Source organism: Pristiophorus japonicus, chromosome 21, assembly GCF_044704955.1.
Source record: "Pristiophorus japonicus isolate sPriJap1 chromosome 21, sPriJap1.hap1, whole genome shotgun sequence".
NCBI classification, from domain to species: domain Eukaryota; kingdom Metazoa; phylum Chordata; class Chondrichthyes; family Pristiophoridae; genus Pristiophorus; species Pristiophorus japonicus.
Window position 1 is genome coordinate 28,521,445 of NC_091997.1, and position 11,023 is coordinate 28,532,467.

Here is an 11,023-nt window from a genome sequence, read left to right on the forward strand (position 1 = left end):
TTTTCAATTTGATACTCTCCTTTATTTCCTTGGTTATCCACGGCTGGTTATCTTCTCTTACCTTCTTTTTCACTGGAATATATTTTTGTTGAGCACTATGAAAGTGTTCCTCAATTGTGCCACCGTTTAGTCTGTGTTCCCAGTCTACATTAGCCAACTCTGCCCTCATCCCACTGTAGTCCCCTTTGTTTAAGCATAGTATGCTCGTTTGAGACACTACTTCCTCACCCTCAATCTGTATTACAAATTCAACCATACTATGATCACTCATTCTGAGAGGATCTTTTACGAGGAGATCGTTTATTATTCCTGTCTCATTACACAGGACCAGATCTAAGATAGCTTGCTCCCTTGTAGGTTCTGTAACATACTGTTCTAAGAAACAATCCCGTATGCATTCTATGAATTCCTCCTCAAGTCTACCCCGTGCGATTTGATTTGACCAATCGATATGTAGGTTAAAATCCCCCATGTTTACTGCCGTTCCTTTTTCACATGCCTCCATTATTCCCTTGATTATTGTCCGCCCCACCGTGAAGTTATTATTTGGGGGCCTATAAACTACGCCCACCAGTGACTTTTTCCCCGACTATCCCTAATCTCCACCCACAATGATTCAACATTTTGTTCATTAGAGCCAATATCGTCTCTCACAACTGCCCTGATATCATCCTTTATTAACAGAGCTACCCCACCTCCTTTCCCTTCTTGTCTATCTTTCCAAATCGTCAGATACCCCTGTATGTTTAATTCCCAGTCTCGGCCACCCTGCAACCACGTTTCAGTAGTGGCCACCAAATCATACCCATTTGAAATGATTTGTGCTGTCAACTCATTTACTTTGTTTCGAATGCTGCGTGCATTTAGGTAAAGTGTGTAAAGTGTTTTAATACTAGTTTTTAAACCATGATTTTTAGTTTTGACCCCTCCTGCAGCCCCTTTATATTCATACATATTGTCCCTTCCTATCACATTGTGGTTTACACTTACCCCAGTGCTACTCTGCTCTGTTGCCTCCTGCCTTTTGCATTCTTTCTTGGAGTTCTGTTCATCTGAACTCTCACCCACTCTAACTAGCTCAGAGCGCTCTCCTGGATTCTCATCCCCCTGCCAAGCTAGTTTAAAGCCCTCTCAACCGCACTATCAAAACCACCCCCGAGAACATTGGTCCCGTCTCTGTTGAGGTGTAACCTGTCCGACTTGTACAGGTCCCACCTACCCCAGAAGCGGTCCCAATTGTTCAGGAAACTAAAACCCTCCCTCCTATACCAATGCCCCAGCCACGTATTTATCTGACTAGCCTTCCTATTTCTACCCTCACTAGTATGTGGCACTGGCAGTAATCCCGAGATTACCACCTTTGAGGTCCTGGCTTTCAATCTTACTCCTAGCTCCCTAAACTCAGCTTTCAGGCCCTCACCCCTCTTTCTACCTATGTCATTGGTACCAATGTGGACCACAACCACTGGCTGTTCCCCTTCCCACCCCAGAATGCCCTGCAGTCGCTCAGTGACATCATTGACCCTTGCACCAGGGAGGCAACACACCATCCTGATGTCACTTTTGCTGCCGCAGAAGCGCCTATTTGCTCCCCTAACTATTGAATCTCCTACCACTATAGCCCTTCCTGTCTTCTTCCTCCCCCCTGTGCAGCTGAGCCACCCATGGTGCTGTGGACTTGGCCCTGGCTACACTCCCCAGAGGCATCACCGCCCTCGCCAGTAGTCAGAATAGAATACCAGGGGACTCCTGCACTACCTGCCTCGCCATACTCTTGTGTGCGACGGTCACCCATTCCCTATCCTCCTGTACCCTTTTAATCTGTGGGGTGACCAACGCCTGAAATGTGCTATCTATCCATGTACCTCTCGTTCTCTCGGATGCTCCTCAGTGCCTCCAGTCCTCGCTCAAGCTCCGAGACTCGGCGCTCGAGTTGGAGGAGCTGGAGACACTTCATGCACATGTGGTCATCCCCGTTGCGGGAAGCATCCAGGAATTCCCACATGGCACAGGTGTTGCATTCACGTAGGATTCAGCATTCATTTTCCAGGCATTCGTATCCTGCAGCATCACTCCACTATGAGGTTTCCATCTTGTATCCAAATTTTTCTAGTTCAATTCTTAACTGGTTAGAAAAATCATCCTCTAAATTGTCATCATCCCAGTTGTCTTCCCAGACATGGGCATCTTCATCTTCATCTAAACCAGTCCAGCCTTCCGCTGGAACTCTTCGAACTCATTGTCCTCCTCCAGCAGTCCCAGGTCGACCGGCGCCTTCTAGTCCCCAAGTTAAAAACTAAATTACAACTCTAACCCGCACTTTTCACAGTGGAGCTACAACCCAGGAAGGGTGGTCATATTCAGGCACTAACCAATCAGAGACCGACACCCACCTACCCGCTGCTGATTGGTCTGCACATATCAGCTGATAGCTTTAAAAAATTCATTTCTGGTATGTGGGCGTCGCTGCCAAGGCCAGCATTTATTGCCCATCCCCAATTGCCCTTCAGGAGGACTTGAAGCATTGCCGTAAATGTGGTGAAGGTGCTCCCACAGTGCTGTTATGGTAGGAGTTAGAATCATAGAAATTTACAGTATGGAATGCTTCAAGTCCTCCTGAAGGGCAATTGGGGATGGGCAATAAATGCTGGCCTTGGCAGCGACGCCCACATACCAGAAATGAATTTTTTAAAGCTATCAGCTGATATGTGCAGACCAATCAGCAGCGGGTAGGTGGGTGTCGGTCTCTGATTGGTTAGTGCCTGAATATGACCACCCTTCCTGGGTTGTAGCTCCACTATGAAAAGTGCGGGTTAGAGTTGTAATTTAGTTTTTAACTTGGGGACTAGAAGGCGCCGGTCGACCTGGGACTGCTGGAGGAGGACAATGAGTTCGAAGAGTTCCAGCGGAAGGCTGGACTGGTTTAGATGAAGATGAAGATGCCCATGTCTGGGAAGACAACTGGGATGATGACAATTTAGAGGATGATTTTTCTAACCAGTTAAGAATTGAACTAGAAAAATTTGGATACAAGATGGAAACCTCATAGTGGAGTGATGCTGCAGGATACGAATGCCTGGAAAATGAATGCTGAATCCTACGTGAATGCAACACCTGTGCCCATTGTGTCCGCTCTGACCTGTCCAGCCTAATCCTATTTTCCAGCTCTTGGTCCTAGATTTGTAGGCTATGGCACTTCAAGTACATATCCAAGTACTTTTTAAATCTGGTGAAGGTTTCTGCCTCTACCATCCTTTCAGTAGTGAGCTCTAGACCCCCAGCACCCTCTGGGTGACAAAAATCATCAAATCCCCTCTAAACCTCCCACCAATTACTTTAAATCTATGCCCCCTGGTTGTTGACCCCTCTGCTAAGGGAAATAGTTCCTTCCATTCCACCCTATCCAGGCCCCTCAGAATATTATACACCTCAATAAGGTCTCCCCTCAGCATCCACTCTTCCAAAGAAAACAAACCCAGCCTATTCCTTCTTTCCTCATACCTAAAATTCTCCAGTCCCAGCAACATTCTCCAAAATCTCCTCTGTACCCTCTCTAGTACAATCACATCTTTCCTGAAATGTGGTGACCAGAACTGCATGCATTACTCTAGCTGTGGCCTACCTAGTGTTTTTTGTAAAGTTCAAGCATAACCTCCCTGCTCTTGTATTCTATGCCTCGGCTAATAAAGGCTAGTATTCCGTGTGCCTCTTAACCACCTTATCTACCTGGCTTGATACCTTTGGGGATCTGTAGATATGCACTCCAAGGTCCCTTTGTTCCTCTACACTTCTCAGTGTTGTACCATTTAATGTGTATTCCCTTGCCTTGATAGCCCTCCCCAAATGCATTACCTCACACTTCTCTGGGTTGAATTCCATTTGCCACTGTTCTGCCCACCTGACCAGTTCCTTGATATTTTCCTGTTGTCTACAGTTCCCATACCTCAGGAGCCTCATATCAACAAAAGCAAACATTGAAGAGGAGATTAAACACCGCCTCCAGTGTGCCAGTGCAGACTTCAGCCGCCTTACGAAAAGAGTGTTCAAAGACCAGGCCCTCAAATCTACCACCAAGCTCATGGTCTACAGGGCTGTAGTTATACCCACCCTCCTGTACGGCTCAGAGAGATGGACCATGTACAGTAGACACCTCAAGTCGTTGAAGAAATACTATCAACGATGCCTCCGTAAGATCCTACAAATCCCCTGGGAGGACAGACACACCAACATTAATGTCCTCGACCAGGCCAACATCCCCAGCATTGAAGCACTGACCACACTTGATGAGCTCTGTTGGGCAGGCCACATTGTCCGTATGCCAGACATGAGACTTCCAAAGCAAACACTCTACTCGGAACTCCTTCATGGCAAATGAGCCAAAGGTGGACAGAGGAAACGTTACAAGGATACCCTCAAAGCCTCCCTGATAAACATCCCCACCGACACCTGGGAATCCCTGGCCAAAGACCGCCCTAAGTGGAGGAAGTGCATCCGGGAGGGCACTGAGCGCCTTGAGTCTCATCGCTGAGTGCATGCAGAAATCAAGCGCAGGCAGCGGAAAGAACATGCGGCAAACCTGTCCCACCCTCCTTTACCCTCAATGACTATCTGTCTCACCTGTGGCAGAGACTGTGGCTCTCGTATTGGACTGTTCAGCCACCTAACGACTCATTCTAAGAGCGGAAGCAAGTCTTCCTCGATTCTAAGGGGTTGCCTATGAGGATGATGACAGCTTTCTTCTTCATCATCAACCACACAGTCAATTTTTTGTATCATCTGCAAACTTCTTAATCATATCCCCTACATTCATGTCTAAATCATTGATATGTATCATGCTGCCTTTCGTCTCTTCTCTCTCGGACACTCTGCCCTCCCAATTCCTGTACCAACCATTCTCTATTCTTTGACCTTTCTACTCTCCTGCTGCAATCCCAGGCTTGATTCCCTCTTAGATAAGCTTATAGCTTCCGTCTGTGCTTCGCTTGGCACCCTGTGAAGAGCCCACATTGGCAGTCATCATTGCCTCCTCAGGAATAGCAATCCCAACTGTCCCATCCTACTCTCACACTGATCTTTCCACCCAGCGCACCTGCGGGGGCTAATCTTCCCAATCTCCTCCCTGTCCAACTCACCCCACCAAGCACTGACACTGTGAACGCTGGCAGTGGGGCAGCCATCACCGACCCTCTCCACTTCCTCCTCCAGAATGTCGATTCACCTGCGAACAAGGCCCCTGCCATTAATGAGCTTATTGAGGATGATTACATCAACATTATGACCCTGACGGAATCTTGCCTGAGGGGTGATGACATCTTACCCTTAAATGAACCCTCTCTGCCTCGCTATAACTTCCACCAGACTGCCATGGTGGTGGTGTGGCTCTCATCACCGAATCATACCTTGGTCTGTCCCCCTACTCCTCTGGCTTAGTTTTCCAGCCCCAGTCTTTGGGATCACTCAATGCAGCCTTCTGCTTCCTTCCCACCACGACCAAAATCGGTTGTTAGAAACAACAGGACTTGAATTTTTCTTAAATTTTTGTAACTTCAGGAATGGCCAGCTGCAATGAACGGGGTTCTTGCGCCCAAAAAAACTAACAAGAGTGAGCGAGCATTATGTATTAAAGGATTAACAGGGCATTAGCTTTACTATCCTATGATGCAATACATTGCTTTGTGGTGAAGTTCAGAGGGGATTGAGCCAGAGACTGGAGGGGCAGTTGTATCAGGGCAAAGCGGCAGGTGCAGTAATGTTTGTGAATGTCTTTGAATCCTTCCCTGGCAGGCAGGAGCTTGCTGAGGGTGCGCACAGTCGCTGGGACACGGTTTAAACAATTCCAGATCCCTTGACTGTCCTGCTCGTGTTACAGTGCTTGCGAAGAGGGACACAACTTCAACCCTCCCGAACCTGCACTTAGCAGCTTTCCACAAACGCGTCACCCCTTTCGATCCATTTCATTCTTTGGCCAAGAAAAGTGGGGGAGGTGAAATATTTGCATAAAATCCAAATATGGCAAATAAAACGACATTGTAGATTTAGAAACCGGGTGTGCACCAAATATTCTTGGGGAAAGAGGTTTTTAAAATAGTAAAACTGATTTGCACACACCTATTGCACAGAATGCATCCTAAACTGACCCTGAAATCAAGAGGCGATATTTCTCATGCATCTCAATCATTGTTACTAAACTTGAACCGAACTGGAAGAACTGTGAGGTCGGCGATAGAGGCTGAGAGGTTGTTTCCACTGGTCGGGGAGACTAGAACTAGGGGGCACAGCCTCAAAATACGGGGGAGCCAATTTAAAACCGAGTTGAGAAGGAATTTCTTCTCCCAGAGGGTTGTGAATCTGTGGAATTCTCTGCCCAAGGAAGCAGTTGAGGCTAGCTCATTGAATGTATTCAAGTCACAGATAGAGAGATTTTTAACCAATAAGGGAATTAAGGGTTATGGGGAGCGGGCAGGAAAGTGGAGCTGAGTCCACGGCCAGATCAGCCATGATCTTGTTGAATGGCGGAGCAGGCTCAAGGGGCTAGATGGCCTACTCCTGTTCCTAATTCTTATGTTTTTATTCTATTCCCACTGTCCTTTCTTCACAAGCAGAGCTGCCAATCACTTCACACTCACCTTGTACAGAAAAATGGCTTTCTGCTCGCTCCTTTCTGTTCATGCACACAAGAGCAAGAAAGCTCCACCTGTGGCTGAAGGTGGACGGGATCTGTGTCAATTTTGATTTCAGCAAGTTAGAATGCACTGGTTTTAATGAGGGAGACGCATTATGTGTGTGTAACAAAAGCAGAGGAGGCTGTTCCGATTAATAAACACTTCACGGGAGAAGACGTCGGTGCAGAATCATTTCATTTGGCTCAGGTGAATAGAAGTTGTTGTTGATTTAACATTTGCCCATGGACAAAAAAAATCGTGCTCAGAGATGTTCGTGGCCTGCTCAGTGCAAGTAAACATTTGAGGGAGCATTGGGCGGGATGCGCAGCGCAGCCGGTGTGGGGGCTGTGAATGACAGACAGCAACTTCGCAAGAATCTGTGCGTTCGCCAAGTCAGGACGGTGTGGTCAGTTTCTGAGGTGGAATGACGGTGAACGCTGATACTGACCGGAAATTCAGGACCATTATGGTAGCTGGGGTCTGCAGGTATAGCTTAGTGCTGATGCATTTGACTGTCGATCAAGAGATGTCCTGTTCAAATCTGATTCCTAGCTTGCTTTATGTTGTCATGCATAATTAAAGTTTCAACCTGCTCCAGCACGTTTTCAAGCAGTGCTTTCCAGATCACAACAACTCGCTTTGTAAAACAAAATGTCTTCATGTCGCCTCTGGTTCTTCAGGCATTCACCTTAACTCTATGTCCTCTGGTTACCCACCCTGCTGCCACTGGAAACAGTGCCCCCTTAAATACTCTATCAGAACCATTCATGATTTTGAATGACCTCTATCAAAGCCCATTTTAACTTTCTCTGCTCTAAGCAGAACAACCTTAAGTTTTCCAGTCTCCCCACATAATTGAAGTCCCTGATTCCTGGTACTATCAGAAATAATAACTTGGTATATACCGTTTGATGCCATTTTGACAGATCATAGAAATCATAAAATGATACAGCACAGAAAGAGGCTGTCTGGCCCATCATGCCTGTGCCAACTTCTTAAAGGAGTGTAGCACTGTCTAATCATTTCTTATTTTGAGGGCATTGAGATAAAGGAAATTTTGACTTATGTTTGAATGACAGTTTTGGTAGAATTGGGTGGTGACAAGCTTTTAAACACTGAACCTCTGAATTAATATAGCGCCATTGACTGGAAAGTAGGGCAAGAGTCGGAGACAGGAAACTGACCCCAGTTCAGTGCAATGCTGGCGGTTTTGTTGATTATATGTTTTGTGGCCATGAGCATCTGTCACAGCCACGCCCTAAGCCTGAGGGGTATGAGTCCAGCAGAGCAGTGTTAGGTGTAGCCAGATTCGTTGTTATGAAGTGAAGAAATGCTCTGCTTTACAGGGATCACATCATCGAATCACAGAATGGTATCAGCACAGAAGGAGGAGATTCGGCCCGTCGAGCCCGTGCTGGCTCTCTGCAAGAGCACTTCAGCTAGTTCCCCTCCCTCGCCCTTTCCCTGTAGCCATGCAAATAATTTGCTTCAGGTACTTATCCAATTCCCTTTTGAAAGCCCCGATTGAATCTGCCTCTAGCACTTTTTCAGGCAGTTCATTCCAGATCATAAGCATTTGTTGCGAAAAAAAGATTCTCCTGATGTCACCGTTGGTTTTTATGCCAATCACCTTAAATCTGTGTCCTCTGGTTCGTGACCTTTTCACCAATGGGAACAGTTTCTCTTTATCTACTCCATCTAGCCACTCATGATTTTGAACACCTCTATTAAATTTCCTCTCAAATTTCTCTGCTCTAAGGAGAACAACCCCAGCTTCTCCAATCTATCCGCATAACTAAAGTGGCTTATCCCTGGAACTATTCTTGTAAATCTGTTCTGTTCCCTCTCTAAGGCCTTCACATTCGTCCTAATGTGTGGTGCCCAGAATTGGACACAATACTGCAGACGAGTCAGACCCAGTGCTTTGTAAAGATTAATCATAATTTCCTTGCTTTTGTACTCTGTGCCTCAGTTTATAAAGACCAGGATCCCCTATGCTTTTTCAACTGCTTTCTGAACCTCCCCTGCCACCTTCAATGATTTTGATCATATACCTCCAGGTCTCTCTATTCATGCATCCACTTTAGAATTGTACCCTTTAGTTTAGATTGCCTCTTCCTGTTCTTCCTACCAAAATATATCATGTCGCACTTTGCTGTGTTAAATTTCAACTACCACATGTCCGCCCGTTCAACGGAACATTTTCCTCTGGTAAGTATGGCGCTAACCAAAGGCCGTAGATTTAAAATAAAAGGGAAAGGAACTAAAGAGGAAACGAGGAGAAATTATTTCACGCATGATCTGGCGCACGACCTGAAAGGGTAGTGAACTCAGATTCCATGGGAATTTTCAAAAGGCAATTGGACCTGTATTTGAAGAGAAGTCATTTGAAGTGTTATGCGTAAACAGCTGGGGTGTGGGACTAAATTGGATAGCTCTTTCAAAGCACAGGCACTAAGGGTGCCCCTCACTGAACTATTTGATGCCATTTTTGAAAGTTGATAGACTTTTAAATTAACATTATTGGATAAATCCTTGAAATTACCCCATCAATTTTACTTTATTTTTAATCCCCTGAAGGTGTCTTCAGCTATTGTCTGTTTCATTCTGAAGCACGTGTATTGGCAGACGGTGTTTGGGGGTATAGCTCAGTGGTAGAGCATTTGACTGCAGATTAAGAGGTCCCTGGTTCAAATCCATGGTGCCCCCTCAATGCCATGGAAGAGTTCACCAATAATGGTTGCTTTTGTTAGCATCTCCACACCAGTTCTGTGATCATTACTCTCAATAATAATGACTCCTCATACTGCCTTCAAGATCAGTTTCAGTCTTTCAGAATACAAACACTGTCGCTTTGTTCATTCTGGACTAACCGGTTTCTTCCAAGCTTGTCCCTGCCTGTGAGTTGGGTGCTTGTTCATTCACTTGTCTCCACAATAAAAAAAAATTGAGCCGAACCTCTCATTTGTGAATAAATATTAATTCACTCTCCTATTAATGAACCAGTGGCACCACAACATGTCTGGAATAGCTATGGGGTGATATATTTCACTACAGGTCATATCCAGGATCTAGCACCGTAATACTTACATTGTACAACGGTGTGGTTTGTATAGTCAGAAAGTGCTGGAAATGTTCAGCAGGTCAGGCAGCATCTGTAGTCAAAGAAACAAAGGGCTAATGTTTCATAAGGTATGAGAATGTGTTTGTTGGTATAGCTTAGCGGTCGAGCATTTGACTGCAGATTAAGAAGATCCCAATTGAAATCTGGGTAACTCTTCATTGACATTTATATTGTCACAAGTATGAAAATTACACACATGTCCCTCTACACCATGTCAGTAATGACCACGATCAATAGATCTGCATATACAGCCAGGGCCATATTTTGAAATATCAGAGACTTTTAAAGGAGCCTTTTGCTATAAATTCTTCAAATAAACCCTTTTGTTTTTTACTATCCCTGATGGTGTCCTGAGCAATCGACCATTTAATTCTGAAGTACATAAACTGTCAGTAAGCGTGTAGGGTACAGCTCACTGCATCTCTAGAGGTCCCCAGTTTTAATCAGGGTGCCCTCTCCCTTAACAAAAATGGGTGATGTTCCAGTGATCGGTAAGACTGAGATATCGACCATTGCTAGAACATCGCCCATTTCTTGGGCGCTAGCGAGCAAAGTGGAAAATCTGCCCCATGTTATCACAAAGAATGAAAGTTACCGAAGCTCCCTCTATACCCGATCAGGTATTATTATAAGCAGCAATAACAATTCTGTATGAACAATTTGGTGCCATTTTTTTAAAGATTAGAGACTTTCAAAGCAGTTAAGCAGTTCTTCCTACCAAAATATATCAGGTACACTTTTCTAGGTTAAATTTCATCTACCACGTAACTGCCCATTCCACCAGCCTGTCTATGGTCTCTTAAATTTATCTTTTGAAAGTGGAACTGTAGATGTCAAAGTCAAATGTCAAAAATATTTTGAGAGAATCAAAGATGATGAATCTCAAAAGCCAACGACAAAAAATGATGCAAAGATACTGAGTAATGCAATGCATAATGTGGAGACTGGTATTTTGTGTGAAGTCTGGAGTGATATACTTCAACCATTCAACACATGCAGTTTAAGTTTGCAAAGTGCCCAAATTGACCTTTCCACTGCTGTGAACTTACTGAGCAGTTTTGGAACTGTTCAACACATGCGGGACAGTTTTGACGAGTATGAGGCTCAGGGGGTTCCAAGGACAGTGAACCAGGAGTATAAATCAGCCAAAACACCACAAAAGACAAAAGACATGTGATGACACAACTTCATACACATTCAGCAACAAGGAAACCTTCAGAGTTAATACATTCTTCAC

At 45.1% G+C, this 11,023-nt stretch overlaps 1 non-coding gene and 2 pseudogenes across 1 annotated transcript; 2 read left to right on the top strand and 1 right to left on the bottom strand.

Annotated features, from left to right (window-relative positions):
• Positions 1-2,077: 2,077 nt before the first annotated feature.
• Positions 2,078-2,286, bottom strand: LOC139233503 (26S proteasome complex subunit SEM1 pseudogene; annotated as a pseudogene).
• A 554-nt stretch (positions 2,287-2,840) lies between these two features.
• On the top strand, positions 2,841-3,049 carry LOC139233506 (26S proteasome complex subunit SEM1 pseudogene; annotated as a pseudogene).
• A 6,250-nt stretch (positions 3,050-9,299) lies between these two features.
• trnac-gca (transfer RNA cysteine (anticodon GCA)) lies at positions 9,300-9,372 on the top strand. Its single transcript has one exon. It is a non-coding gene; the product is annotated as a tRNA-Cys (tRNA).
• Positions 9,373-11,023: the final 1,651 nt, after the last annotated feature.